Raw genomic sequence first — 17,411 nt, forward strand, 5'->3', positions numbered from 1 at the left:
TTAAATGCATCTCATCAAAACTCTTCTTTAATCATACCTTAATATTTTTGGTTTTTTTTGTGTTTGTACTTAATTTTGAAGAAACAAGTAAAAACGTAATATATATATATATATTAAAAAATTATAAATAATTTTTAGGGTAAATTATACTATTCTTTCTTGAATTTTACTCTCTCTTATTTTATTCATTGTATTTTCAATTTTTCCAATTTATTCACTGAACTATCGAATTGTTCTTGTTTTTATCACTCTAAATTATTTTATAATATTTTCGTATGACGTGATATTTTTATTATTATTGAATATAAAATAATTTAAAATATAAAATAAAAACATATGGTAGTTGAACGCTACCGTCAGTTGTTGTCGACCACCATAGATGGTGCTAATTCGGTCTCAAATTTCATGAGTCGCTTTGTCTCGACACCTTGAGTCCGAATCCGACCTTCATTTTTTCAGAACTTGCTTTGAAGTCTAAGAATTAGAGATCGAAATTGAGGAAGCTGAAATGCTTCAATCGTTATTTGTGGGTTTTGAGACAATTTGTGGTGAAACAACCACCAAATTTAGACTTAGGGTTCAAGGTGAACCGTCCCATGAGGTTTAGATCGAATAACCCCATCTACGACCGTCGATGGCGTTTGGCCACCTTCTATTTTTATTTTATATTTTACATTATTCCTATATTAAATAATAAATAAAAAATAGTCACATCATACAAAAAATAATAATAAAATAATTCAAAGTGATCAAAGAAGGGGCGATTCAAAAGTTCAGTGAGTAAATTAAAAAAAATAAAAGTACAATGAATAAAAATAATAGAGAGTAAAACTAAGTAGAAATGGTTTATTTTACCCTAAACTTTAATCAATAACTCTAGTAAATTTTTATTTAGTTACCGTAATAATATGGATAATTTAAATTTCAGCCAAAAAATTCCAAACCGATATAATTTTAAAAAAAAAATTAATTTCAAAGTAACAAAGTTGGATTTCCAAGAATAAAAAGGGTATTAATTAATTTTTTGTTTCCATAACTTTTAATTTTATAATAAAAAATTATAAATCAATCAATAAATAAACGTCTCTCTGAAACCATGTTGTTTTGTGGTTATTAAATAAAAATCAACCCAATTTGATGTACAACAACAGCTTCATCCCTTAACTTGCCATACAAAGCCAAGCATTCCCAGTATGCCCTTTTGCTCATATTCTTTCTTCCACCAATTCCTTTAGGGTTGCATTCCAAAAACAGTTCATCCACCAATCTAATTGCCTTGCTCTTCACCATATCTTCAACCACCTCCGCCTCCGCCTTCATCACCACATACTCTTCCTCCTTCACGTTCTTCATCAGCCAATCCGACATCCCCGTCGTCTCTGGCACCGCCTTTTTCTTCGAAGCCTCTTTGCTCAGTGTCTCAATCTTGTACATCTCGAATTCCAGGTTTCGTGTTGGGTAGAGCTTGTAAAACTAGTTGGTGATGCTGCTGCTGCCGCTATCTTTCTCCCGCGAGGGTAGCTTTCGAGAGTGTCCCCCAATAAATCCGGTAAATATTCGTTTGCGGTAGGTTTTCGATATACCCGAGGATGCTCTCGGTGGTTCGAGAAGAACATCTTCTAGTTTCTTTAATGTCGCTTTCTTGGCCTCCGATGTATTATACCCGAAGAGGCGCCTTTTGGTGGCTGAGGTTGGCCGAACGTTTTTGTGCTCTTTCATTACAAAAACATTCATCGACTGGAATTTCCAGTAATAAAATATCTTAAAATTAGACGGATTGTTGAATGAATGTGTAAACCATTCACCAGCTCTTGAACAACAACAATGCCACCCACTTTGAGGCTACGGTCGATGAACTCTGATGATGATTGAAAGCTTTTGGTGAAGATGAAAACAATGAACTCGTCAGGGGTACAATTTTTTTTCTTCAGAATCATTTACAACGCTGAATTCCATATCAATTTTTGTCAACAACAAAAAACCCTGAATTATTTCTCCATCATATTCATCGCTCAACAATAGTCCTTTTTCCCCCGGTTTAAGAATACCTTCATTGTTCAAATCATTAAACAAAATTGGCAGGAACACTAGATTACACTACAAGAAAATATACCATTAATGACACACGAACGATGACACACGCTAATTTATGACTTGCAAAACATGTGTGTCATAAAATAAATGTCATGTTTTTTTAAATCTGAACGATTTATGACTTACAATAATGTGTCATATTTAATAGTCATAATCCATAAAATTTGCAAAACACGGAGTATACTTTTTAATTGTGTGTCATCTTTAGGAGTCGTATTCTAATTTCCCCCATTATTTTCATCCTTTCCTGCTTCTTCCCCCGCCTAATGTTTTTCCACTCCTTTCATTCTCTCCTTTTCTCTCCTGTTTTTCATCCCGATTCTCTTCTTCTTGTTAGGCCCGAGTTTGAATCCCTAGCCTCTGCCGCCCATTTCCGCCTCTGATGAACTCGACGATCTCCGTCTCTTCCACCGCGCCACCGTCTCTCCCTCCGCCTCGTCCTCACAATGATCCCACTCTCTTGTTCTATAATATCAGTACAATTTTTTTTTTTGGTTTTCTGTTTAGTTGTATTTACAATTTTAAACAGACTAATCGACCCTCTTCTTCTTCTTGTTTGTTTTGTAAGTTTCCTCTTTGTTTTGCTTATATATTTGTTCCTCAGTTTAAAATACGAGTCTATTATCTAACAAAATTTTAATGGTGATTTTCATGTTTAGTTTTTGTAGATGTTGCAGAAAACTGAGATTCCAGAAAAACCCATGTTTAAACCTGAATTCCCTCCTCAAGGTTTATTCTATTACAGCTTTTTTCACTGTTTTGTTATCTGTTTCATTGTAACCTAAAGAGTTATTAAACACGTTGTTTAGCGGGGTTACTTTAGAATATCATGTCTAATTGCTGAGGTGATTTAATTTGCATATATTTGCTTTGAGCTTATTTGTAAGTGGTAAATGGTTATATCTGGTGTTTCTATTGGTGTTCCTTTTTTGGTATTTTGTAGATTAATGAGGAGGCGAGTGAGAAAGTTTTGGAAGTGGAGTAGAAGTATAATGAAATACGCAAGCTAATATATGATAAGCCGAATGAGAAGATTAAGTCGATTCTTGATTTCTGGTTAACATCTGTAAGCTCTTCTATTATTTCCTATCAATTTAGGGATTTTCCCCTTAAATCTGTCTCCATGTTGAGAAGAAGGATTTCAGTTGATTTGTTCTTTTATGTACAGTTCTTGAGTCATTCTGCTCTTGGTGAACTTTTGAATGACGAGGATCAGAAGGTTTAATATCACTTCTTTCCCAAACTGAAACTGGTTCAGCACTTATATTACTTTGCAAAATTTATTTTTAGTTCCATTTATTTATTCATTCATTTATAAGCAGTGTTATGGATTTTCTTGATATGTAATTCTAGGTAATTTCTTTCTTATTTATTCATTCTTCTTATTTTCAACCTTTTGTTGCTTGATAGATATTTAAGTATATTAGCTCACTTGAAGTGGAAGATTTTAAACATTTGAAATTTGGCTACTCCATTACATTTGTAAGTTTATTTATTTTCCTTTTCTTATCTTATTCTGTAGGAAATTGAAGTTGCATTTTACATTTAATCATGGTCTAATCAGTTATCACAATTTATTGACTGGCTTTTGTTATATTTTTCAGAACTTCGATCCCAATCCATACTTTGAAGATGCAAACCTTACGAAGACCTTTACCTTCCTTGATGAAGGAACCAAGATTACTGCTACCAAAATCAAGTGGAAAGAAGGCATGGTGAGGGTTTCTTCTCTTGTCATGTCTACTCATGTTATTTGTTTTCTTTGGTTATCATGTTAAATTAGTTTTCTAAATGTCAAGGGCTTGCCAAATGGAGTTGACCATGAGAAGAAAGGAAGCAAGCGACAGTTTGTTGAAGAAAGGTTTTCTATCATATTTGTCAATCAAATTTCTCCCCAGCCTGAGGACTTTAGTCACATAAAACCTAAGATTAATTTCTCTGTTGTGTAATGTAGTCACTTCATTTTTTTTCTCAATAATTTTATTGAACTTCAGCTTAGCATCTTATAAGAATCTTAGTTATTTCATGAGTCATCTTCCTTTTGTTATGCAGAGCTAAACCTTGGCGGATAGAGTTTTCCTTTTTTAGTGCAGACAAATTAAGATTACACATGCATTATGTATTATTGTGTATTGTGATTATAAATAGTATGCATTTATATGTTTCTTTTAGTTTATTAAGTTGCATTATAACTTCTAACATGGTAGGAATTTGTTGTATTGCAAAGCTTAGGTCATTTATGACATTGTCTTGTATTTGATTTTGCCTCTTTCACTTAATCACCATCTCTATATTATACTAAATTTATTACACATGAATGCAGCTTCTTTACCTGGTTTTCTGGTGCTCAGCAAGAAGATGACATGGATGAAATTCATGATGAGGTAAACTCTTTATGCATGTGCTGTGTGAATGTAGGTTTTCCTTCTTTTTTTCTCATTTTGTTAAAGAGTTGGCGCCTGGCCTAAGCTTTCACTTGATAAACACTACAGGTAGCAGAGATTATCAAGGAGGATTTATGGCCCAATCCCCTCACATATTTCAATAATGTAACTTCATTTCCTTTGGATTCTTCCCCCAGTTTTGTTTTATACCATTTATGATCATCTTATGCTTCCTTTAATTTTTTTCATAACCTGATGCAGGATGCTGATGAAGAAGATTTTGAGGATGATGAAGAGGTACATCATCTTTTGCCTTCTTTTTTCTTTCAATTACTAAATTCATAATCTTCATGTACCATTTGTTCTTGCATGTTTTCTTTCAAGATAATGGCATGATGTAGGTTTTGAAGTCTTTATTTTAACATTTTTGGTTTATTTTTCAATAAAGATAGAGTAGATTTGTCTATTTTCATTGTAGATATGTTTGTAGGACATGCTTACTAGAGTTTAGCTTGTAGTTAAAATTTGAATTCATCAATTGAGTAATAAATTGCTAATAACAAAAATGTGAATATAGAGCTCCCTTACTAGGGTTTCTCAAATGGTTGGAAATGATGCATCATTTTAGTTTCAAATATATGCTCATTTTCTTTTGTTGGAGCGGTTGTGAAGGTGACATTTGTGTGAGATATACTCCTAGAGCGATTGGAAAGTATATTCTCATTTTATTTTGCTGGAGTGGTTGTGAAGGTGACATTTGTGTGAGACATTTCTTCTTACTTGAGGTCCCAAATTCAATCGTACATTTTGTTAGATTCGATTATGGCTTGCTGCATAGTTGAGTCAAGTTCAAACTACCCCTGGTAACTCTATAGCTTGGGTTTGTTTTTCCAAACTAATTAAACTTTATGTTCTCTCTGGACCTGGAAACATAAACCGGCTAAAAGGGTGGAGTTGATCATGTTCTACCGTAAAGAATACCCAAAACTGTTGTAATAAAACCGTCAGAACTTGTGGCTCATTTTCTTTCTTCTTATGCTTATTCCAGGTTGACAAACAAGGACTTCCCATAGGTTTACAACTAATAGGTCGTCCATGGGGTGAAGCTACAGTTCTACGTTTGGCTTCTGCAATCGAGGTATAAACAAGTTTATGTCCTTGAAAGAGAATGTTTTGAACTCTATATTCGAGGTTGCATAAGTAATTATAAAGAAAACGTCTCATGTTTCCAGGAACTTTGTATCAAATCCAGGAAGACACCTGCTTCATTCTATGACATCTCAAAGGCCAAGTAAGAGCCTTCATGGACTATGTTATATTGCAGATCCTTATGTTGTCTCTTCAGAATCACCAATAACGATGCATCTCTAAACATCGTTATCTTATTTGATGTATCTTATGTGGAAAACTTTATTATGCCGTGATATTTTGTATCGACATATGATTACAATATTTTTGATAACTTAATGTTAATATATTGTACGCAAATGGATTGCTTATATATAATATGATATATATATTTAGTATTATGAGGCATTAAATGTGATTTAGTTTGATTATTTGTCAATCTACAATATATATATATATAATTTACGACATATAATCACGACACACGAATGTGTGTCATCTTTTCTAATAACGTATGCTTCAATGACACGCAATGTAAGTCATAAATTCGTGTCATAAATTTATCACACACAAATGTGTGTTGTCTTCATTTATGACGGGGGCTTCAATGACGCGCAATGAGCGTCATAAATGCGCGTCATAAATGTGTGTTATAAATGCGCGTCATAAATTTATGACGCACAGTTGCGCGTCATCTTAAACTCATGTCAGTGGCTTCAACGACAGGCAAATGTGTGTCATCTGCACCCATAGATGACGCGCAATGCGCGTCCTTAAAGGGGTTTTTTCTACTAGTGTTAGCAGGATCAGTGGCGGCAACATCATCATCATCAGAGACAATTTCAGGCTTCAGAACAGTTTCGTTGATGATGGTAAAGTTAAGTAAAACAATGGTCAATGCAAAAACCATCAAGAACCGACCAATGAGCTTAAAAACCCTTGAGTGAAGAACCTTGACCATCAAACGTGTACCAGAAGAATGCAAATTAATGTCATTTTTCCAAGCTTTACGCTTGTTGTTATGGAATTTGGTTTCCATTGATGGAAACTCTTGATTTTAAAAACACAAACAGAAAAGGGCCTAGAGAACAACAAGAATCCAATCAGTTGTAGTACGAGAAGCAGAACAGAAAAGAAAAAAATTGTTGAGATTAGAAGATGAAAGGGAAAAGAAGAAAGAAGAGTAGACGAGAAAGAGAGAGGGAGACTGAGGAGAGGAAAAGTTAACGGGTGCAAAATCGGGCGGCGGTGTGGTTCCCACCCACGAGAGCAAGACGGGTACTTTGTGTTCTCGACCAAAGTAATAACATTTCCTTCATACACGGAACCTCCATCGTTTTACCTTTTTATACCCAGATTTACCCGTTCATGTAATCATATGCATGGCTAAAATACACTGGCGACCACCTTATATAGAATGATTTTCATTCAAGCAAACATTGGTGGTGGCTTTGGTTCTGGGTGGGTTTTTATCTAGAAAAGGGAGATTTAAGGGTAGAAATGATAGGTTTCTGGTGTAGTTATGGACTAACATTCCAAAAAATCTATGGTTTCTCGACAAATATGCTAAGCCTTTTATTTTCTTTCAGCCTCATTACGTTGCAAGTACCGCACCCAACTTCGAAATGCACAGCCTCAAATCTCACAAAAGAGATTAATGTTGTGACAAATTTTGTTCATTCTTCGTTTAATTAAATAATAAAAGTAATGTCTCACTTCCTTAAAAAATTTTATTTCAATTAGTTTCAAATTACATCTCACATTAATTTAGATTTTATATAGGAATTTTAAACAATTTTGTTGTAGTACAGTGGTGAGTATTTATATTTGTCACATTTGTTCCAGGTTCGATCCCGGATAATAAACCCTTGACAAGATATCAAAGTTTTCAAAAATAATTGATGCTTAAAGAATTAGATGAGGATGGGTTGAATGCGATTGAAGAAAATGAGTCTAGTTTATACATGATTTTCAGCTTTAATTTTGTGGAGTTTGTCTTCTATTTTTTTCTCCTCGTTCCGTTTTCTGCCTTCCACTAATGGTATGTCATTTAAACCTATAGTTTTCTTATGTTTTAGAAAAAATAGCTTACATGTTTTTTATATAGGGGCTGAAGTGGACCCTTTTTAAGGGGATAAAGAGGCATAATTGTCTTCAAGTGGAGTCCGAGCTGTATGTTAGTCTTTCAATGGAAGACGACTCGATTGTACGAGTAGAAGTAAATATAGTACTTTTCTCGGTAGAGGTTGAGGCAGGAGATAGGGAGGCATAATAGCTCTTAAGTGGAAATTGAATTGCGCGTTAATCTTCCAATGAGAGATGAGATGATTGCTCGCTGAGAGACGGATGTAGTTTTCTCAACGAAGGATGAGGTAGGAAAATTTCTTCGATTGAAGAGAAGACAATTCTTCCTTTAGAGATTGAAATGAAAGCTACTCTTCCAATGAGGATAACATCGAGTTGATCAGTGGTGCTAGATGTAGGTCATACTATTTTATTTTTGAGGGGCAACAAATAAAGATGAAGACTAGGGTGTTGAGATAACAAGATTCAGATTAAGAAAACATTGAAAGTGAGCTTCACCACTTGGAGTGTTAGGGCACTACAACAAAATTTTCAATTTATGACAATTTCTATATGACGTTACGTATATTGTCACAAAACATACTATAATGTGACGTTTTTTTTTCCGTCATATTTATTGATTAATGGTATATCTTTTATGACAATTTTAAAAATGATCATTGATTTTTGTCACTATATGTTTGGCGCCAAAATCTTCCCACCAAATTTTTTGGTGGAAAATCTTTTAATGACATTTAGATAACATAATGACGTTGTAAAATCATCTCCAATGAAAAACATGTATTTGTGACGATTTATTATAATGACGATTCAATTTGAATAAGTGGCGTTGCATATTTGTCACTAATAAGTTTTATTCGTGACAATTTAATTTGTCATATTTTATAAGACATTAAAAGTGACATTTTATTATTGTCACAAAATATTGTTTTAGCACGACGAAATAAATTATTTGTCACTTTTTTTATCTCTTATTTTTATATGACGATTTTAAAAGACGTCATAAAAACATGTCACTTAATGTTAAAAAATAAGATAATCTAACAAACTTATTAAAGAATGCAATTTATAGAGTTTCTTTTGTGTTTTTTTATTTTACTAACATTATTCTTTATTAGATTATCTCACATTCAAAGATTTTTTAGAGTAAAACATAAAATAATAAATTGTAAAAAATAAATGACCAGATGATTTTTTATATTATTATACTTCTATGATTTCCATGTTGTTACATCAAAGTGTTTAGAAAAAAAATAGATATGTATACTTGATCATAGAAATACCCATAAAATTTTAGTATATTTAGATACATATAATATCAATAATTTTAAAATATAAAATATTACTCTTTTATATATAAAAAAAACTAATATTATAAAACATGTATGTGTTTTGAATTTTTTTTAAGATTATTATTGTTCCTCCAAACACATTTTTAATTGAACAAGCACTAAAATCGAAGTATAACCCCGAAAAGAATTAACTTTAGGAACATAATCATAACCACGACAGAGGCAAGGATCAGAATACAAATGTCATAAAAGAACAAACACTAAAATGGAAGTATAACCATTATCCTATATGACTAAAATGAACATTATTATAAAAAGATTTTAAATGTACAAGAAAGGAAAACATAACAAAAAGGCACTAAAGACTAAAATAAAATTCCATAAAAACTAAGGGGCTAGATTCACAAATTTAAAAAGGAAAAAGCCTTGAAATGAGGACCAAAATTTGTTACTTTAAACATGGACAGGACCCTTACAATGATTAACCCAAATAAAGAAAACCGGGCTGATTCTATCCCTAAACGGCAACATGTGAAGTATTTTAATAAAATTTAATTAGATTTAATATAAACCTACACTTCATTTTTAATAACCCTATGCCGCCGTTCACTCTCTACACAATCCACTTCCCCATTTTCTTTCTTTTAATTCTCCACATCCACGGCTAACAGGGACACAATCTGCAGTGTTGTGAGCGAATTCCACCCGCCATCTCCGAGGTTGTTCGAGAACAAAGCTGGAATTGTCCGACCCCTCATGGATGACTTGAAACCAAAGGCTAAATTGACATGTCCGGACCAAAAGAAGATTGCGGCAGTCGAATTTGCTAGCTTTGGAGATCCTTTTGGAGGCTGTGGCGCGTTGGTTCAAGGAAACTGCACCGCTCCGGCATCGAACCAAGTTGTTGAGAAGTACTGCTTGGGGAAATTCACCTGCAAAATCCTAGTGGAGGCAGCAAAATTTGGTAACGTAAATGGTGCATGTCCTCCTAATACACCCAAGACTTTGGCTGTCCAAGTGATTTGTTCTAGATAACTGGGATTTTATTCTTCTTTTCCTTGAGCTAAAAAAGTCGTTGGACAAGTCAATGTTACTGCTCTCAATTTGCATTTCGACCCTGCAATTTCAAGCAATACAACAATATATCACTCTTCAAAAAAAATGTCTCCCTTCTTGGCAGGGAGGCCACCATGGCCACTGCCACCTAGTGGCTCCGATGAGGGACCAAATCTCCCCTAAACCACTTTCCTCCGACTTCCAAAACCTCAAATCTAACGTAACCCCGACGAGACCACATCTCCTAAACCCCAAAAAAAAGGGAAGAGAATACCTTCAACTCAGTGGTGTTTTGACCCGGGAGATGGTGACAACGTTCTTTTTCCGACAGGGAAGGTAAAGTCTCTCTTTTTAATCGATTTTCTCTCAACTGTTTGGGTATTACGCTTGCTCATTCAAAAGTGAAACACTCTTTTTAAGTTGTGTATTACTGCTGCTCTTGGTTCTTGGACAAAAAACGAATGGGTTTCTAGTGTTTTTTTTGCTGCGTTGTTTTTGTTGCAACGAGCAAGAACGGCTCTCTCTTTTGTGTTAGCTGCTGTGTTGTTGATGAAGGAAAAGGATTGAGGTTTTTTTTTTTTGTTTGAGAAATCTCAAAACTCAAGAAAATGCTGTTTTTTTCTCCTCCCCTCTGTGCTTTGTTGTGTAAAAACAAATGAAGGATTTTTCGTTGTTTCAAAAAATGGGAAAGAACCCCTTACAATTTGCCTTTGTTTTGAATGTTCGGGAGAAGATTTTCAGTATGCTCTATTGTTTCTCTCGTGATGGCTCTTAGTCTCTGATGGTTGATTCCTCTCTGTGTCTGTTCTCCCCTTTTTCTGCCTCCCAAAAAGAAAACGGGTCGATGATGTTTTTTACTCTCCCTCCTTTCACGCTTGTTAACCCCCCACTTTCTGGTTGTTTAACTGCTAAAAACCGACCTCAATTTTTCTTTTCTTTGCATGTAGCTGCTTATGACCATTGGGCTTGAGATGAGCCTCCAGCTGGTTTAGGTCAGAGAATAATAGATCTTGTAACATAGTTTGGGTTTTGGACCTAAATTAAGTATTTGTAATAGATTACAAAATAACAAAATAATAAATTAAATTAATATTTAATAATTAATAATTATAAAAAATAATAAAAATATAAAAATCCCGGACAAAACGGGTGTCTACACTATATTCTATATTGAGATAATTTTGCTTTATAGTTTTATTATTTTTATAATTATTTTTTGTATTGATTCAGATTGCAGTAGTACAAAGGTTTCTCCAACTTTAATTTGCAGGTAATTGTTTGTTTTCTTTTAAATTTATTTTCTTCGCTATTAAATATGTTTTTTCGATATTGTTGAATTCATATGGTTTAGGGTTAGTTTTATTATTTGATTTCTGATTTTTTGTTAAACACTGCTGTTTTTACAAAATAATTGTTAGTTTTTTCTTTTAAGTTTTGCTAAACGCTGCTGCTTTTATTATTCGATATTGTGAAATCTAATTGGAAAGCTCATTCAAAAACCCGTGCATGTCTTGTTTCCTTTTCACATTGATAATTCTTCATTTAATAAATAAATGTTTTTGATGTAAAATTTTACCTTCACAAGGTATGCACAAACTCTACTATGTTTTTATGCTTCCTTTAGGTGCATGTGTTTGTGAATTCTGAATTTATATTATTCTTTTTGTTTATGTTAATTTATTTACTTTTCCATTTAAACTGATTGAAAATATTGTTATTAGCATCATTTCAGTGTAAGTTTGTAAAATTCTGTAATTTAACATAATTATTAATGTAGTTGTATTGGAAATGAATCATTCTCTCAGTGTAACCGAACTGTCGAGTTTATGAATTAAGTTGTAAAATGCTCTGCCAGTGGAGAGGAGTTGTGCTATAATAATTGATGATTTTGGTTGTGGTTTAATGTGCCTTTGCAGTTCCCTCTAATATCTAAGAGCAATCGATTGGAAAAGTTGGTGAAAGTATTTATAATAGTTTTCTATATGTTTTACGATGACACTAGGAAAAGTATCTCGTAAAAGGATTGAAACACAAGAAAATGAAACTCAAAAAGTTTCCAGTAAACTAAATCGAACCCAAGAATCTGAACCTCAACAAGTTACTGATGCTCCAAATCAAACACATGGAGAAATTGATCCAGCTACAACAATTGAAAATTCAAGTGCCATCACTTCAATTTTCAGGTAAACAATATAGTTAATCAAATAAAAATTATTATATAATATTAATTGTAGTAACTAATGTTGATTATTTTAATTTGTATCTTCAAATGATACCACAAACTCAATATCAACAGAACCACAAACGACTCAAGGTTTGGATTGAGATTGTTACAACGAAATATTCTACAAGTCATATTATTATCATATTATTTTTATTTTCTGTAAACATTTAAACATTTTTATATTTATAGAAATGAAATTATTATTTATTTAGTGAAATATTTGTTTAAATCTTATTATTTTTCAATAAGTGAACTATTTTATTTTTTATTTAGATTTGTATAAATAATTATATTTTAATATATATTGTCATTAAAAATGTCATAGAATATAAATTATTTGTGTTTTGGTACAATATCTCTTTCATCACATATAAGTTGATTTTAATGCATTATTTGTGACAATATAAATTATCAATAACGAAATCTTATTTAATTTAGTGACATAACCAACAATCATAGAATATAAATTATAAAGTGACGTTATGCATAACCGTCATTCATAATATTATTAGGTAACATTTATATTGTCACTAAAAATGTGACAATATCTCTTTTAGGTTGATTTTAATGTATTATCCGTGACGATATAAATCATTAATAACGAAATTTTACATAATTTAGTGACATAATAAGTTGTCATTGAATATTAATTATATAGTAACGTTATATATAAATGTCATCCATGCTACTATTAGGTGACGATATACTACGTTACTAACAATGTGACAATTTTCTTTTCGTCACGTATACAATGAAATTATTGTGTTATTGGTGACGATATGATTTATTAATGACGAAAATGTATATCATTTGGTGATAAAAGTAATTGTCACTGAATGCAAATTAAACTGTGACATTATCCATTAGTATCACTAAATATTTAACAATACACGACGATAACATATACATCGTCACTTTTGACATTTAGTGACACACCTAGGGTGACGATCGTCGTGACATTAACTTTTACATCACAAAATACATCTAGTGACATAAATTGAAGTTTTAGTGACAATAACCTAGATGCCACTAATAAGAAATTTTGTTGTAGTGGGGGAAAAAGATGAAGACAAGAAGAGCTTACTTTGAGAGACAAACAATTCATACTTCAGTTGGTATAAGGGTCATAAGAAACAACACTGATTGAGCAACTGGATCAAGAATAAAAAGAGCATCAAGATAATATACATGATTGCAACAAGGATTCAATAGAAAAAAAAAATCTTCTAAGATTTTTATTAAGAAGCAAGACAAGAGATAGAAAAAACATGATTGCATAAGATGATCAAATTGTTCTCCAGAAGATGCAAGCCTAAACTGATAAGTTGCCATATCAGTATTGGGGTAGGCTCTATTCTAGAGTGATCAAGTGAAGAAAGAACAAGTTCACTTTGAAGTTAGAAGAAGATTTATGATCAACATTTCTACGCATGATAAAGTCATGCAATGCATGTAGATACATTTAATTGCATTCATATTTTCATACATAGATGCATAATTCTTACATATATTTCAAGGAAAGAAGAGAAAATCAGAAATCAAACCTCAAATTGAGGAAATCAGGTGTAGAGTGATTGAGCCTTAAATATAGAGGAGTCTAATCCATAGAAGAAACATTACTTTGAAGTGAGGCATGTCACCCGACTGATATGATCTTTTCAAATGAATTTTAAAAAAAAAGAATTCAAAATTGAGTTTCAAATATTTCTTTCTTGAGTGAGTCCACCGAGGCATTAGTAAGCCATTCGAGCATGATGATTAACTCTTCCATGTCATCTGTAAGTCTTCCAAGCAAGACAATAAGTCTTTTGGGCCATCTATAAGACCTCCGGACATGATGTTTTCTTATGATTTTCAGAAAATGAAATTTAAAAAAAATAAGAAAACAATTTTCAAAGTTTCTCATTTGATTTTTAAAATTTAAATTTTTAAAAATTAAGAAAACGATTTCTAAAGTTTCTTACCCAATATTTTACTAAAACGAGTAAGTCCTCTGGGCCATCAGTAAGTCTTTTGAGCATGATGAGTAAATCCTCTAGGTCATCTGTAAGTCTTTCGAGCAAGATGATAAGTCTTTTAGTCCATCTATAAAATCTCAGGGCATGATGTTTTCATATGATACTTTTGAAAAATAATGAGAAAATGATTTTCAAAATTTCTCATTTAATCTTTTCTAAAAATTAAGTTTTTGAAAAGTAAGAAAGCGATTTCCAAAGTTCCTTACCCACTAATCTATTTCCAAGAACGAATAAGTCATTCGAGCCATTAATAAGACTCTTAAGAATGTTGTTTTAGAAATAAAAAAAGTTGAACCCGAATGATAGATGCAATACTGGTGGAGCAAAATGAAAACTCAACAAAGAGAATAAAGTAAATATTTATAAGATAGTGGAGCTCGCAATACTAAAATGACATCATGCATGCATATTTAGGCATTTGCAAAATAGAAGAATAAACATTCATTTTCTTCTTCAAGTTTTGAATGTTTGAGATAAATTCAAAAAGTAAAGAAATATCTCATTTCTCAACTTCGTGCAAAAGAAGAGGATTTCAACAAAGATTTAGTCCACCGTTTCACCATTAAAATAAGTGGATCTCAACAAAGAATTAAGGACCTTTGGGTCACTACCTTCGAGTACTTTAAATACATATCAATGACATATGCTACTTTTTTTGGAGGTTTAAAATTCTTCAAAGAGAAGATAGATAAACATTTTCAATGGAAGGGTTCGTAATGAGAAGAACTCATCCAATGAGGGAGAAGAAATTCCTAATGAGAAGAACTTGTTCAACCTTGGCTCATCCATCACATAAGGAGTTTGTCAGTATAATCACTTCACTCATCCATGATATAGGGATTTGGATCAACATCACCCTTTTTTTACTCGATTCCATCACATAAGAAATTGGATCAACATCATCTCGCTCGAGTTAGTTTCCCTGAAACTCACACTTCAAAATCATTTCACTCAAGATTTTATCGCACTTGAGATTTTTTCTTAAAACAGATTGTATCTCACTAGAGGTGGTATTCTAGTGGGGAAAATTGAAAATCGTGGGGATCCAAACCGACGGGGATGGGGAATAATCGAAATCTTTATCCACATGGATGAGGATGGGGGAAGTTTTATCCCTAAAGCTCTAATGGGGATAGGGACAAGGATTGCTATGTCCGAACCGTGAGGATAACCGAACCGTGCCCGTGTGAATAACCGTAGAGATCCCCAAAAAATATCCATAGGGATTCTCGATATTTTACAAAATTTTAAAAAATTTATTTATAATCATTTACCCATATACCATTAATATATATTAATAAAAAATATATGATAAAAAAAACCCTAATTATATATTTTAATACCGCAATGGTTAAGATTGTATATATACATTGGGTGTTAGATGAATATTGACGTTTGAAACTTTCATATTATAGATAGAGATCAATTTTAGACAATATGATATATCTTACAAGTTTTAGGTGTTGTATGGATTTAGAAAATGTTTGTTTAATTTTTGGGGATATGGATTAACTGAAACTCGTAGGAATTCGAAAGGGATGGGTATGGGGACAAAAAAATCCCCAAAACATATAATGGGGATTCTCCAAAATCGTACCCACAAGTGTTAAGGACGGAATGGTTAATGCAAAACCATCTCCGCCCCATTGCCACTCCTATTTCTCACTTGAGATTATTTTCCTTAAAATAAATTCTATCTCACTTAAGATTGTTTTCTTTAAAACAAATTTTATCTCACTTGAAAATGTTTCTCTCAAAACAAATTTCTTCCTCACTCAAGGCAATTTGTTTAGAGTTTTCTTTAAAATCACTTTATTTGAAAATCATATTTCATCTCCCTTAAGATAAAAAGATCATTTTTTGGTCTCACATAATCCAATACTGTTTCTAAAATAGTAAATAATAAAATAAATACTTAAATGCACTAACCAATGATAATTGTGTCGTTTTAGGAACCAACATATATAAAATTGGGGCAAACCAAATGAAAAGACCTTTTAGATACAGAGGAGTAGATGAATCGTCTGAAAAGACCAACATATGTTAGATTGGGACAAACCAAGTGAAAGAGTTCTCAGATACAGAGGGGCAAGTCATTCGTTTGAAAGTGAATGAGCAAAATAACTAAAGATGGAAGGAAGTTAGAGCTATATGGGGTTGCAATTGAATAAGAAAAATTAAGTCATTATTTATCTTTACTACATTCTTGTTACGCAACAACGAGCAAAGAGAAATAGTTGTCATACTCTAATTTTACTCGACCAATCAAACCAGACTAAAAAATATTTGAGGGATAATTTGAAGGTTGTTCGTGCTTCAAATATTCGAGGGTAGTTTGAAGGTTATTCGCGCTTCTACATCAAATTAGTTCAAGGGCTCATTAAGGTTCAAAAGTTGGGTTTGTTATTAAATTAGTGGGATTGCAAATTTTACCAAGCAAGTGGTCCATTAGTGGAAATGAATAGTTTCAATGCAAGGGTGGTGAAATGTGGGAAGAGTGCATTTAGAATCAAAATGCACGTGCACATTGTAAACACCCATTTTTGTCCGATTTTTTTCTATCTATTTTTATTTTATTATTATTATTATTATTATTATTATTATTATTATTATAAATTATATTTTTTGCAGGTCCTATTCTGGAACCCAAAGAACAAAACCAGCAGCCCAGCCCTGAAGTCGGATCACTCAACCCATTCCCGGTTACAAACCAAACCCAACAAAACCCTAACTCTAGGGTTTCTTCTTCTCTGCTCCAGCCGCCTCACTTCTGACCGTTGGATCTAGACCCATCCAACGGTCCAGATCGCACAGAGCCTAGGGTTTAAAACCCTAAAATATCATCAGCTCAGCTGTTTGGCCTTCTAGCTCCAGCCACCAACCTTTCAACCTTCTAACTGTCGCGCACCGATGTTACAGCTACCCAGCCGAGCCACACCCCGACAACCTCTGATGCCGCCGTAGACAGTCCTGCGCCAAACAGTGATGGCCATCTATCAAATTGCATAAAGCACAGATAAAAATCAGAAAAAAAAATCTAAGTAAAATCCTATCTAATCTATCAATGGAAATAAGATATCATTATCCTATTTCCTCGGCAACAGCATCAAACAGAGGCATGCAATCAGAT

The 17,411-nt window shown here is 32.8% G+C and overlaps 1 pseudogene; it reads left to right on the forward strand.

Annotated features, from left to right (window-relative positions):
* The first annotated feature begins 336 nt into the window (after positions 1-336).
* LOC120215605 lies at positions 337-10,018 on the forward strand (annotated as a pseudogene).
* The last annotated feature ends 7,393 nt before the right edge of the window (positions 10,019-17,411 follow it).

Source organism: Hibiscus syriacus, unplaced genomic scaffold (genome assembly GCF_006381635.1).
Source record: "Hibiscus syriacus cultivar Baekdansim isolate YM2019G1 unplaced genomic scaffold, ASM638163v2 tig00110125_pilon, whole genome shotgun sequence".
Classification (NCBI taxonomy): Eukaryota; Viridiplantae; Streptophyta; class Magnoliopsida; order Malvales; family Malvaceae; genus Hibiscus; species Hibiscus syriacus.